Here is a 15,296-nt window from a genome sequence, read left to right as displayed (position 1 = left end):
TTAAATGGGCTCAGTTAAAAGACTTGTGAATACCTTCCAAACAGACTGAAACCAAAACTAGGTAGGTGGTCAGATAATATAGTAAAACAAATATCTTTAAATTGTATTTTTCACATGTAAACAATTCTTTAAATTTGTGTAGCGTGTCTCATACTTTGCAAACATTGCATAAAACATTTTATCTTAAGTTTATTTTTTTTAAGTTTATTTATTTATTTTGAGAGAGAGAGAGAGGGAGAGAGAGATGGAGAGGGAGGGGCAAGAAGAAGGGAAGAGAGAGAATCCCAAGCTCAGCATGGAGTCCAGCTTGGGGCTCAATCTCACCACCATGAGATCATGACCTGAACCGAAATCAAGAGTCAGTTGCTTAACCAACTGAGCCACACAGGTGCCCCAATTTTATCTTAAGTTTAAATATTAATATTGTAGGGGTGCCTGGGTAACTCAGTTGGTTGATGGCCCAACTCTTGATTTTGGCTCAGGTCGTGATCCCAGGGACCTGGGATCCAGCCCCGCATGGGGCTCTGCACTGAGCATGGAGCCTGCTTGAGATTTCTCTCTCTCTCTCTCTCTCTCTCTCTCTTTCTCCCCACCCCCCCCCTTTGTTCCTCCCCTACTTGCACACATGCTCTCTAAAATTAAAAAAATAAATATTAATATTATATAAACTCTGTAGTTTGGAACAATCATCGATAGACTTTGGGCAGATATTAGACCCCAGTGTGTCCACCCTTCATTTCCCTCCTACTCCCAGATGTGACCAGTATTTGGAATTTTATAGTTATTCTTCAGAGCTTTACTATGACTCATCACTAAGTAGTGTTTTGTCAAACTCTGCCTTTTTTGAGCTTTTCATGAAAAGATAGGGATAGAATTACCTGGAACACGGTCGTCACTGATTTCCTTGCCTCAGTCTGTTTCACACATGCAGGCATCTGTGGCTGGGGGTGACCCAATTTACTCATCCTTTCCAGTGCTTATAGTTTCGGGACTCTTTCATGTGTGTTTTCCTGGCGTGGAAAATGCTGCTCCTATCATTCTTGTCTCGATTTCCAAGTGGCAGTTCATAACAAATTCTCTACACATTGGAGAAAAACTACTGGAGACTATGGATAATTTCAAATTTATAGGAAATGCCAATGGGATGTGTGAATCAACACTCCCACTATTCTTGCATAAGATGATTGACCACACTGCAACTGTTGAATATTTGCCTATATAGTCCATGTGAAACAGGATTGCCTCGTGTGTCTTGCTTTTTACTAATTACCAATAATATTGAGCACTTTGTATGTCTTTCGTCTGTGTAATCTTTATCATTTTCTTACTTTTAATTCATTTGTATGTTTATTGGTTTCTTCTGATTTCTTCATATACTCTGGATATGCATTTTTTTCATTTGTACGTATTGCAAATATTGTCTTCCAGACTGTGGTTTATCTTTGTACCCCCTTTATTCTACATTTCAGTGGCCTGTAATTAGTTTGAATAATTTCTCATTCTCTTCCTTTGTAGCTTACTATTTTTTCTTACGTAAGAAAACTCCCCATACTCCAAAGTCACAAAAACTTGCCGTAACTTCTAAGAGTGTTCTAGCTTCCTCCTTCACGTAAATCTTCAGTAAGTTGATTATCATACATGGAGTTGACAGATTTATTGCTCCCTTTTAAAGAATCCTTTGTTACTGTCCATGTGTTAACGTATCCATAATTTTTACCACTGGGCAGCAATGCCTGCTTCGTCTTCTTGGTAAAATATGATGATATTTGTATTTTATAACATGGAAACATTTTTATCCCTGAAACGAGCTCCAGTTTTTGGTAGGTATCTAATAAATTGAGAATTTATACTGTCCAATATCCCATTTGTAACTTAGTCCTCATTCAAAACTGAGTTTTCTAGTTTTTTATGATCACAGTCATGGTTTCATGGACACGTATATGTATCAAAGCATTTATGCATAAGGAGAGCCTGGGTGGCTTGGTCATTAAGCATCCAACTCTTGATTTCAGCTCAGGTCCATGATCTCCTGATTCAGGAGATCGAGCCCCGCATCAGGCTCTGTGCTGACAGCAGAGTCTGCTTGGGATTCTCTCTCTCTGCCCTGCCCCCACACTTCTCTCAAAATAAAGAAACTTTAAAACTTACTTATATATCTGAATTTTATTTCATTTCACTGATTACTCAATAAACCTAAAAAGTTGGCTTGATCCCAACCTTTCCATTTCATGCAGTATGGAGCTTGCACAAACTTACTAAAAATAATCGTAAAGGTTTCCAGTTTTTTCACATGTAGGAATTTAATACATGATAATTATGTGCCTCTTAGAAGTTAAGTAGAACCCGCTTGTAAATCTGCACCTGACAGGCCTTTATCGGGAGCCCATACATAGATAGGCACAAAAAAACCACTACAGCATGCAGGGAGACAGGCACTGACACTCCTGCCTGGACACAGGGACCATCATCACCAGGATGATGGAACACATGGAACCTATCGGACAGGCACATGTGGCCCTGCAGACAAAAATACAGAATCACCCAGCCTTCATCACTGGAAATACCGATGGCACCCCCAAGCACACATCCTAGGCACACCCTCAGAGATAAGGGTCCCAGAGGAAGGAAGACTCTCCCAGAGGCACACACAGCTCAGGCCCTCAGCACACCCCTCCCCTCGTTTTGTTTCTTCTTTTGAGGAATCACCACCATCCGCACAGTGCGTATTTTTTTACATCCTTTGTATTTTCTGTATCCTAGAACGTCCGCTTCGAGGGGATTGTGATATTTTGCCTGTTCTGTTCACGACGGAACCTATACTACGATCGGTTACAGGGGAAAAATCAAGAAACACCCATGGACTGTCCGGGCCCAACAGACGCAAGAACGCAGGTGGTGGCGCACCACCGTCGTCGTCGAGCTACACCCACTGCAACTTCCGGAAGTGAACTGGTTTTCGCGCCCAGCCCACGCGGCAGAGGCCCCCACACCCAAACGCAGGTGCTTCAACCAGCCTGGTGCAGAGGGGCGTTCCTGAGCCATCCCTGGCCACCTAAGAACTGACGAACGGGGACTCTGGGCCCCTGAGGCTCCGTGGTCAGGCACGACTGCGACAACGATGCCCCAGGCCCTCCCAGAGAGCTGCGATCCTTCCAGGAACAGGCCCTTCTTCACTCGCGTCTGTCCCCTCGTTCAGCCACAGGCCCTCCACGGCCGTCACCTCTGACGCCATCGCCTCGGCTGCAGCGTCCTCCTGCACCCGTCGCGAGGACTCCGTCGGACTTCAGGGGCCTTCCCCGACAGTCGGCGCTGTCCGAGCACAGGAGGATGCGAGCGGACGGAGGCCTCAGGAGCTAGGGCCACCGGGCCAGCCGCCACTAACTCACGGCCCACCAGAAGCCGGGGTTGGGGGACGGGGGGCGGGACTCCCACCCACCGCTTCCGTTACCACACCCGCCTTGAACCCCTTCGTGGGTCGCCACCTCCAGTGGGTGCGCCTGCGCAGTTCAGCGAAGACGCACTCCCAGGGGTCTCCAGGACGCTTTCCACGCAGGCCAGCGCTGCATGCTGGGAAAAACCTGAGTGGCTGGACTCCCAGCATCCGAGGGGCCTCCTTTCGGAACTACGTTTCCCACAGGCCAATGGGCTGCGTCCTGTGCCGTCGAGGCTCCACTCGAGAAGAAGTGCGCGTGCGCCGTGGCTGGAGGCCCGGAAGACCTGCCCTGGAGCCTGAGGATAAGGGACGTGCGGTGGTGCGTAGTGGGCGTCTTGGGGGCGCAGAGTGTCAGACCTGAGCAAGCGCAGAAGTCCCTTCGGTGATTGTGGGGGAGTGGGTGTGACAAGCAGTTTTGAGACCCTGAGAGGTGTGATTGCACTTGCGGGTAATGAGATGTGTATGGGGCTGCAGGAGTTGCAATGGCTGGGAGTCGTTTTGTACCCACAGCGTGTGTTCTGCCACCGCTTCTTCTTCCCTCTCGGCTCGCCGCCACGTGGGGCTGCTGCAGTGGTCCCAAGGGTTGTCGGGGTGAATACTGGTGTTTCCCAGCAAGAAGGCGGGGCACTCGCTTGATGGCAGGTTTAGAGCTGGAAAGGCGTGATGCTGATGCCTAAGAATTCCAGACAGGCCCCGGAGAGTCACGATGCTGGTGCCCAAGGGTTAGGACGCCCCCAGATAGGGTCCTCCTTGGGGAACAACTGAGAGGTCCACCTTCAGGTTTCAGAACCAGAGCATTGCTAAAGGTCTGATCCAAAGAACCTGGTGTCAGATCAAAGATGGATTCCAGACGAGGTCTTACTTCCCTCCAGGTATGTGTGTGAGGCGAGGACCCTAGACAGTGTTTTCTAACTACTAACTGGCTTCCCAAAAGGGCCTGACAAGTCCTTTCCACATTATGAAATTCTTCCCAAGATACCAACGTGATGGAAATGTCTTGTTGTACACCTATGTATCAAGGTTGAGGAGAGTTTTAAATTTCCTCTAAGCATATGAAAGCAGTTTTGTTTTTTGGTTTGTTTTGTTTTGCTTTGGCGGCTGTTCGTTTTCTAGTAATTCAGTTTTAATACACATATATCAAAATTCATTATTTTAAGTGTAGTTCTATCAGTTTTCCAAAATGTACAATTGCACTGCAACAATCAAGATACAGAACGCTTGATCACCACCCAAAAAACTCATGGTGCCCATTTGTAGTCAGCACCCGCACCCTTAACCCCTCATCTGTTCCAAATCTCTGTACCTTTGCCTTTTCCCAAAGAATGGCACATAAATGGAACACTATGTTGCCTTTTCAGTCCTATGTGTAAGTTGTGGTGTCATATTTGTAAAATTATGTATACTTACTTTACAGAGGTATTCTGAGTTTTAAGTTTTTGAACAATGCCCATCATGGTGGTGGCCTATATTATACATTCAAAGTGACAGATTTCATTATTATTATGAACCATGTGAGATCAGAAAAGACTGTGCTCCGTTGCTCAACTTTTTTCATATGTACCATGATAGAGATGATGTGAGGTCGGTGGGGGTCAAATGAGATACTAATGATTATCAAATCACACTAATTCCTTATTTTAAGAGGTTTTTGTTTGAGAGACAGAGTGCGCATGTGCACACAAGCAGGGGAGAGGCAGAGGGAGGGAGGGAGAGAGAATCTTAAGCAGGCTCCATGCTAAGCATGCAGGGCTCCATCCCATGACCCTGGGATCATGACCCAAGCTACAATCAAGAGTTGGATACCCAACCCCCAAATCACATTAATTTCTGTGACACTGTGAAAATATAAGTTAACATGGAGAAATGGACAGATTAGACTTTATTTGTTCTTTAATCAAGCAAAATGCTGTCACATTTTTTTTCTCTTCCCTAACGTGCTAGAAATATATCCATATAGAACTTACACCTGTGAAAAGTAGAATGGGGCTTTTGGACTTTGTGGATCATTAAAACAAAAACCTTCCACCTTCTATAAAAAGCATTAAAATTTTCCCTGCTTGAGAATATCAAGTATACCTTTTTTACTAAATTGGAGTATTATTCAAAATGGTACCAACTGCAGATCATCTCAGTTTTTCATAGATAACTGTCCCCCTACTCATGACTTACCTTGCTTCTGCCAGAAGGTTACAATCGACTTGCATTAATTCACTATACTCATAAGACCATGATGGGGTAGAACTGTGCAGATGACCATAATGCTTAATCAAATTAAGTGCAACCTATGGTTTTCCGGAACAAATTGTGTGATTCAGTCTACAGTAGCAGCAAAAATATTTCAAGTATATAATACAACTTACCTTTTTTTCCCCACAAGAGTATTAAACACCCACACCCTATACTCTGCATAACTGGGAAGAATCTGGCCCCAAATACCCATGTCCAAATTCATGGAAACATATCACATGCTTTAAAACATTAACCATTACAAACATTAAGCTGGACCAGACCTATACCTTTATTTTTATGGAGAATCATTATGGTTAACCACATGAACGCACGACTGTCCATATCATTCTCCACTATTTACAAACAGTGAATATTTGAAACAGTGCTTATTAAAGGCCTATTAGATGATGGAAATATAAATAAATTAATGATGAAGTCTTCACTCAATGAGTTTCTTATCCCCCACAAAAAACTACACACTGGAATCCCTGCATTCTCTATTAGCTCCCTTGTCTTTGTTTCCTTCCCAAACTTCTTATGAGCCTAAGTTTTACCACTTGTTAACCACTACTTTTTTCCCATAAAAACATAAACACGAAGACTGCAACAACCTGTGTGTGTTTCCTGCCTCTCCATTCAACATAAAACAACATAGAGTACATTGGTTACTTTTGACTATAGCTGTTTAAATACTGAGCCTACAGCACATGGCATATATGGATGCTCAACATTAGCATCAAGTAAATAGTACAGTCTCTGAGTAGTAAGAGCTTGAAACCTGATTATGTCTTTGTCTCCTGCTGTCTTTGAGATCTCTGGTAATTTATGTAAACTTGTATTTCTCAGTTAACTCATAAAAGGGCATAGTATATTCCCTGTCTCACAGAGTTTGCTGAGGAGTAACTGAATTTCTATATGTAAAATGAGTTACTCAATGAAAAATACTAAAAAGCATCCGATGCAGATTGCAGTGTATACAGAAGCAGCCCAGACAACCCAGAGTTGGCCTGGCAAAATAAAGAATCTCACACAACACCATCATTAGACAACACCATTTGGTGACCAAACTGGATCAAGACAAAAACAAAAACAAATGCACTCTAAATAAGTCTGTAAAAAGTAAAAAAAAAAAAAAAAAAGTCCCCAAACTCCCCTCTTCTTGTTAATAAAACTGACTGCTGCTTCTTTAACAATTAGTGTTATCACCACTCCATTCTTCTTGCCTTCTGGATTGAAACTTAAAATTCTCAATGATGAAATTACATTCAACTCCTGATAGCATCCAATAGAGAGCAAATCTCAGCTTCCTTGAACATAACCCAAATCAACTAATACAAGCAGAAGTCCTATGATAAGTCTTTTTTAAACACTGGTTTAACCCACAATCATTAATGGTGTGTTTCTAGAACTCAGTACACCCAACATCTTTTACCACAGGTGTGATCCTGGTGGTCTTTCTCTAGAGGACACCAACAAACCATTAATGTTTCACTGTTATTAATAAGAAATTATATTAATGACAAAAACTTGAAGTATGTAAAAATAAAATTTATATGAAAGAAAAATGCCTAAACTTGTATGCATCTGGCAATATTGACTAAGAATTTATAATGTTCAATTTGACAAAGTTACAAAAATCTTCACAAAAAAAGGCCAGCAAACTAAATCTACCAACATCTTAAAATGATTATACACCATTACCAAATGGTATTTACCCCAGGAATGCAAGATTGGCTTAACATTGAAAATTAAGTTAGGGCACCTGGATGGTTCAGTCAGTTAAGCATCCAACTTCAGCTCAGGTCATGATCTCACAGTTCATAGGTTCAACCCCCACGTCGAGCTCTGTGCTGACAGCTCAGAGCCTGGAGCCTGCTTCAGCTTCTGTGTCTCCCTCTCTCTCTGCCCCTCTCCAACTCATGCTCTGTCTCTCTCTCTCTCTCTCTCTCTCTCTCTCTCTCAAAAATAAATAAACATTAAAAAATTTTTAAGAAAAGATAATACACCATATGAACATCATAAAAGTTAAAAATCACATGATAATCTCAATAGACATGGAAAAGCACTTTGGTAAAATCTAATACCACTTTATGATAAAAGCACTCAGTGAACTAAGTAAACTCAGTAATCTAAGATGAGAAGGGAACTTTCCTAACCTGATTTTTAAAAATCCCAAACTAACATCATACCTAATACTGAAAGACCAAATGATTTCCCCCTAATAACAGAAACAAGATAAATATGTCTGCTCTTGCCACCTCTCTTCACCATTGTAATGAAGGCTCTATCCAGAGAAGACAGGCAAGAAAATAAAGGGCATCCAGATAAGAAAGGAAGAATTAAAGCTAAGTCTATTTGCAGATGGCATGATTTTTGTCAGTAGAAAATCTTGTACACTAATTAGGACTGATAAACAACTTCAGCAAGGTTGCAGGATACAAGATCAAAAGGCAAAAATTAATTGTACTCCAATACTTTTGTAAATCAATTAAAAAGGATACAGGGTTTGGAAATAAACACACATACTTAAAGTCAACTGATTTTTTTTTTTTTTTTTTACAAAAGTGTTGAAGTAATTCAATAAAGAAAGTGTAGCCTTTTCAACAAATGGTGCTGGATCAATCATATCCATATGTAAAAAACAAAACAAAAAACTCATGCTGTTTACAAAAAACCTCAAAACTTATAATAGACCTAAATGCAAGATACAAACAATAAAACTTCTAGATGAAACAAAAGCAGGAATTTCACTGTGACCTCAGCTAGGCAAACATTTTTAAGAGATGACACCAAAAACAAGGTTCAACAAAATTAATGAATTAGAATTTACCCAAATTAAGCTACTTTCCCAAAGACACCACTGAGAACAGTAAGCCACAGATACCAAGAAAAAATTCTCAAATCACATCGCTGATAAAACATGTGTGTCCCAAACACATGAATTCTGGCAAAGCAATGACAAACACCTCAATGAAAAGTGTGACCTTATTTAGAAATAGGGTCTTCAGATGTAATCAAGTTAAGAAGTCATTAGAGTGTGTCCTAATCCAACATGAATTGTGTCCTTGTAAGGCAAGGATAAAACATACAAAAGAAAGACACACAGGGAGAATGCCATGTGATAACAGAGGTAGAGGTTGGAGTGACGCAGATCAAGGCAAAGAATGTCTAGGATTGAGGGCTTGCACCAGAGGCTAGGAAGTGACAAGGAACGATTCTATACACAGTCACAGAAGAAGCATGGCCCTGCTGAGAATGATTTCAGGCATCTAGTCTCCAAAACTGTGAGAATAAATTTAAGCCACTTGCTCGGATGGTCTGCCCTACATTCTGGAAATGCATGCCTTCTTTTTCATGTAACCCTTCACAAGAGTTTTAATTGCTTCAGGTAATAGTCATCAAAGCTGGCTTCCATCACAAAAAGATAAATCACTTCCTTTTTGACATTTTGAGGGTGATCCATGAAAAAGGATGTGAGCCCAGAATGCAGTAGCACACATGAGCTCTATTCAGGCAATACTCTGTCAGGTTTGCCTGTAGGGAAAGTCCCTCACAGCATGAGGCCGTCCAGAGGCAATGGCAAGGGAGCTACTACCCAGAAAGAGAGGTGCACAAGAGAACTCCCAGGGAAGAAGGGTATCAGAGACTTACATGGTTGGGTGAGGTCGCTCTGCAGCCCAGATGGAAGTCTTTGGATCAGAGAGTTCCAAAGGGCAGCAGCAGCCTGGGTCTTTCATAGCTACAGGGATTACCCTATTTATGGCTAGCAGCTGTTGGGCAAAGTTTCATGGGGTAGGCATGAAAAGCTAGCAGGCTCTAAATAGCTAAAAATGCACTTATTTGAGCTATGTTTAAAACAGATAAGTAAAAAATTGAGTTTGGCACCACTGGGCTTTTGAACCACTGGTTTACAATGAAGAAATAAACCACGGAGGGACAATATACAGAGGCCATCTTTGTCTCATGTATACAGAACCTCCAGATGCTATGTGCCTCCAGCTAGAAATACTCAAATAATATCTAAATTATACTCGTCAAAATATCAGACCTGAATACGGTCACACCTGTAGATCTAACTTGCAATTACTTGCAAATATAAAGAACAGAAGATGTTAAAGAACAGCATGGAGATATAATTAGAAGACCCATTCTATGAAAATTTCTACATGATTTATTCAACAATTACATTACAAAGAAATACATGCTAAGGGAACTATAGATTAGATACAAAGGAGATATTAAGTTGTAATGTATGGGTCTCATTAGATCCCAATGCAAACAATCCAACAGCAAAATTTTAAAATTATGTAAAAAACTAGGAACATTGACCACGGCCTATTTATTTGAATATATTAAGGATAACTGTTCATTCCAAAAATTTTAAGATTGAAATGATATACTGAGAACTGCTTCAAAATTATCCAGAGGAAGCCAAGTGTCGTAAAGAAAACTGATGGAAATTGTTGAAGGCAGGTAACAGGTATAACAGATTTTCCTAAACCATTCTCTCTACATTTACAGAGTTTGAATTTTTACAAAATAAAATTTTGTTAAGTTTATTCATTCTGAGAGAGAGTGAGCGAGTGAGCAGGAGGGGCAGAGAGAAAGGGAATGAGACAGAATCACAAGCAGGATTGGCACTGTCATCATGGAGCCTGATGCGGGACTCGAACCCATGAACCATGAGATCATAACCCAAGCCAAAAGCAAGAGTCAGTTGCTTAACCGACTTCGGCTCAGGTCATGAGTTTGAGCCCTACATCGGGCTCTGTGCTGACAGCTCAGAGCCTGGAGCCTGCTTCGGATTCTGTGTTACCCTCTCTCTCTGCCCCTCCTCTCTCTCTCTCTCTCTCTCTCTCTCTCAAAAATAAATAAACATTGGGGCGCCTGGGTGGCGCAGTCGGTTAAGCGTCCGACTTCAGCCAGGTCACGATCTCGCGGTCCGTGAGTTCGAGCCCCGCGTCAGGCTCTGGGCTGATGGCTCGGAGCCTGGAGCCTGTTTCCGATTCTGTGTCTCCCTCTCTCTCTGCCCCTCCCCCGTTCATGCTCTGTCTCTCTCTGTCCCAAAAATAAAAAATAAAAAACGTTGAAAAAAAAATTTAAAAAAAAAATAAATAAATAAACATTAAAAAAATAAAATAAATGATTAAGGTGCACCTGGGTGGCTCAGTTAATTTGGTTTCAGCTTGGGTCATGATCTCATGGTTTGTGAGTTCAAAACCCTGCTTGGGATTCTCTCTCTCCCTCTCTCTCTCTATGGATCTCTCCCCTACTCACTCTCTCAGCTCTGTCTCAAAATAAATAGACGAAAGAAAGAAAGAAAGAAAGAAAGAAAGAAAGAAAGAAAGAAGAAAGAAAGAGAAAGAAGGAAAGAAAGAAAGAAAGGAAAGGAAAGAAAAAAAGAAAGAAAGAAAGAAAGAAAGAAAGAAAGAAAGAAAGAAAGAAAGAAAACTATAAAAGGAAGTTTTGGTATGGTCTCTATAATTATGCTAATGCAACCCCTTTCTTAAAAGGATATTCAGATTGTGTGGTAGATTTTCCAATCCCCTGTGAAACAATCTAGCAATGTCCTCATGATAGCACAGTAGTAATTTTTCCTCCATTTTGAACCATGTGACTTACTTAAGCCAGTGCTATGTGAGCAAATGTTATGGCAGAAACCCTAAAATGTGCTTTTGGCTTTCCTCTGTTCCTCTAGTGCCTCATCTTGAAGAAGCTTCCCTGAGCTGGTGCTATCCATTCACTTTCAACCCCAGAATGGACATCTCAGATCAGAGCCAGTACAGCTTCCTGAAAACCCACCACTTGTCACAACCCACCCAAGTCAGACCTATGAACATGAAAATAAACACTTACTGCAGCATGTAATAAGCAAAATCTGACTAATGGTTATTTGCACAATTGCAATTAATTACAACATTTGCACAATTAGCAAGATGTTGGACAAAATATGCTATTTATAAATAGAAATGATGTGCTCTGGAAGGTCAGAGAAGGAAAAGAAATTTATACAACTGACAAAGAACCAAGAAAGTCTTCATGCAGGAATGGTTAGTGAGTGCTTGCATTTCCCCATTTTGTGGAATCAGATGATACGAATTTTAAATATTTGGAAACAAAATGTTATTGAAATGATACAGAATTTAATTTTTTCTAAGATTAAGTTCAAACTGAAGTGCAAATTATTATCCTCTTGCCACAGAGAAGTTTCTCTTCTATGTAGTGATCTACAGGAAAAACCAAATAACAAGATGGCATTGTGTCAACCATATTACCTTATTTGCCCTTTGGAGATCCATTTCCGTGTCACCTGTTCATTTAAGAATGATCACAATCTAAAATACTTCATCACATGACAATTATCATTCAAGAGTTTATCTGAACCACCGTTGGTGTTAGAAACTTGAAGTAAAAAATCAACAGATAAGGAAAGAAACTTATGTGTGAGAAATTCTAGAGAAGTCCAAATTACTGCCAGCAGGTGCTATGCTGTTAGTCTAGGACTAAGCACTCTGTAGAATGTTGGAGCTCATGAAAACCTACTAAAAATAATTGTGAAGCTTTCTCTTTTTAAATATTTCGTTAGAATTTATTACAGTAAATATTTGACTCTTAAAAGTTAAACACAAGTGACTTGTAACCATCTGTTTTTACTGTGTATTTGGGTTTCCATACACACAACTGCGCAAAAACCCAGAGAAAACACTACAGCCATGCAGTAAGATACGCGGACGATAGCAGACACTCCTGCCAGCACAGGAACCACCACTCAAACACCTGAACTCTCTGACATATACACACGCTACAGCGACAAAACCACAAAAACTGTCACTGGGACGGACACACATGTGGACATACCCAGATAGACACAGAAACTCAGACACATTGGCAAAGATGATGTCTCCAGAGAAAACGAATTCACTCCCAGGGATACACAGGCCCTCTGAAAACCACCCAGCCAACAGCTCTCTACTCCAGACTAATCCGCATCAGCTACACTACACGTTTTACTGCGGTCTCTCCTCCTGGAACGGGGACTTCACACTTTCTGAATCTGTGCGGTAGGGAAAAACCTCTCTCGATAAGAACCCCTACACAGGAATCCGAGGAAGAAGTGGAAGGGACCCTATATGGCTGGGGTTATGGTGTTTCAGCTCCACACGCTGCTTTTAGGATTCTTTGAGAAATGCGCTCATCACTACTTTGACCTCTTGTCACTGCTTTCCAACTGGAAGCTCGGTGAAGGCAATAACGTGCCCATCTCGTGGACCGGCAGCCACCGTGTCCTATACTGCGGTCTTCCTGACAGTCCTCCCCTCTCCTGGTCTCATGTGCCCACACACCTTGCTCCATACACCCTGGGCGGCCCCAACCTCCTCCCAAGACTCCACGGGTGGACACCTTGGGCACTCAGGAGCTCGTCCCACACACGTCTCCCAGCCACTGAGCCACCCAGAGCAGAAGCCAGGCAGCGACGGGAACTGAAGCCCAGGGGCGGGGACTCTACTTTCCTCTTCGCTGGTGTAGTGTCTTCCGCGCGTGCGCGTGCGCGTCCGCCCCGCCCACACGCGCTTGCGTACTTCCGCGTGGGCTTCAATCCCAGGTGGCTCTGAGGAGTACTTCCTCACGAGGCGCACGGCATGCTGGGAGGAGTCTGAAGGGTGGCGCTGTGGGCCTCTGTGGAGTCTCTGCCCGAGACCTCCACTTCTCACAGGCAGCAGGGCTGAGACTACGCGGAACCAGAACGCAGAGCACGGGCGTTGGTAGAAATGCGCATGTGCACTGGTGAGGTGGCGTTGTGGTCCCGGATGGGCGGCGGGTAGGCATGAGCTGTGGTGAGGAGTCCCGGCGCCGACAGTGCTTGTGCCGCAGCCTCAGTCCTCAGGCCAGAAGATTCCAGAACACTGGGCAGGTGAGTGAGGGACAACAGGTGTGAGTGTGCATGCACCTACCTGAGGGCCCTGACCAAACATCCATTAGTGACTTCACTGAGGGTTTGAGACTGTTCACACGGCCAAGGTGGGGAGCGATGAGCAGGGGCTCCTGCGGGAATAGGGGCTGCTGTGGCCATGGGGCACGTGCTCTCAGCCCGGTGGGGCTGCCGTGACGTCCGAATGGCATCAAGTTTTACGGACTTCTAAGACTATATACAGGCATTCCTTTTGTGAGACATGACAAAGACAGGGAACTAAGATCACTGACTAGGTTTGGGGGATTTGAAAACAAATGGGCACCTCTGGTCGAGAGTGATGGTGTATTCTTTCTCTACCTCTTGCTGGCTCATACTCTGTCTCTCTCTCTCTAAAATATAAACAGAAAAAAAAAACTTTTTAAGAACTAAAAGGCAACATATTCAATAAAGGATTAGTATCTAAAATATATAAAGAATATATAAAACTCAAACACCCAAAAAACAAAAAATCCAATTAAAAAATGGGCAGAAGACATGAACAGACATTTCTCCAAAGAAGACCTACAGATGGCCAACAGACAGATGAAAAGATGCTCATCATCGCTCATCATCAGGGAAGTGCAAATCAAAATCACAGTGAGGTATCATCTCACACCTGTCAGAATTGCTACAATCAACAACACAAGAAAAAACAAGTGTTGGCAAGCATGTGGAGAAAAAGGAACACTCGTGCATGGTTACTGGGAATACAAGCTGGTGCAGCCACTGTGGAAAACAATATAGAAGTTTCTCAAAAACTTCAAAATAGAACTACCTTATGATCCAGCAGTCGCATTACTGGGTATTTACCTGAAGAATGTAAGCACACTAATTCAAAGGGATACGTGCAGCCCGATGTTTACAGAAGCATTATTTACAATAACCAAAATATGGAAGCAGCCCAAGTGTCCACTGATAGATCAATGGATAGAGATGTGAAGATGCACACACAATGGATCATTCAGCCATAAAAAAAGAAGGAATCTTGCCATTTGCAACAAGGATGGAGCTGGAGTATTATGCTAAGTGAAATCAGTCAGAGAAAGACAAATACCATATGGTTTCACCCATATGTGGAATTTAAGAAACAAAACCAGCAAAAGTGGAAAAAAAAGAGACAAATCAAGAAATAGACTCTCAATTAAGGAGAACTGCCGGTTCCCAGAAGGGACGGAGTAGGGGGATGAGTTGAATAGGTGATGGGGATAAGGAATGTACTTGTGATGAGCACCGTGTGCTGTATGAAATGTTGAATCACTATATTGTAGACCTGAAACTAACATAGCACTATGTTAACTGGAATTAAAATTAAAACTTTTTTTTTAAAAAAACAACCCTTCTTCTCAATGACTGCTCTACCAATTTTAGTTAGCTAAATTCAGTTATTTCTGCCTTCTACAATCACCAAACACAAGCCAAAATCTGAAAATATATCCTTCCAAACACCCTCTGACTGATACATCCCACTGTCCATGTGTTCACTCAAATTGCTTGAATTCAACGCACCCAATTTTCATTGACTACCAGTGTGTTCCCAGTGGTTTGAGTTAGAAAGCTTTGACAAAACAATTATTTAAGGTTTTATTAGCAATGAGTAAGAAATCAGTTTAATAGGAAATTCTTATGCAACAATAAAAAAAGTTACACGACAAAAATGTCTTAAGTTGTATGCACCTGGAAATA

Source organism: Panthera onca, chromosome A2 (assembly GCF_046562875.1).
Source record: "Panthera onca isolate mPanOnc1 chromosome A2, mPanOnc1 haplotype 2, whole genome shotgun sequence".
Lineage (NCBI taxonomy): Eukaryota > Metazoa > Chordata > Mammalia > Carnivora > Felidae > Panthera > Panthera onca.
This window is presented reverse-complemented; position numbering follows the sequence as displayed.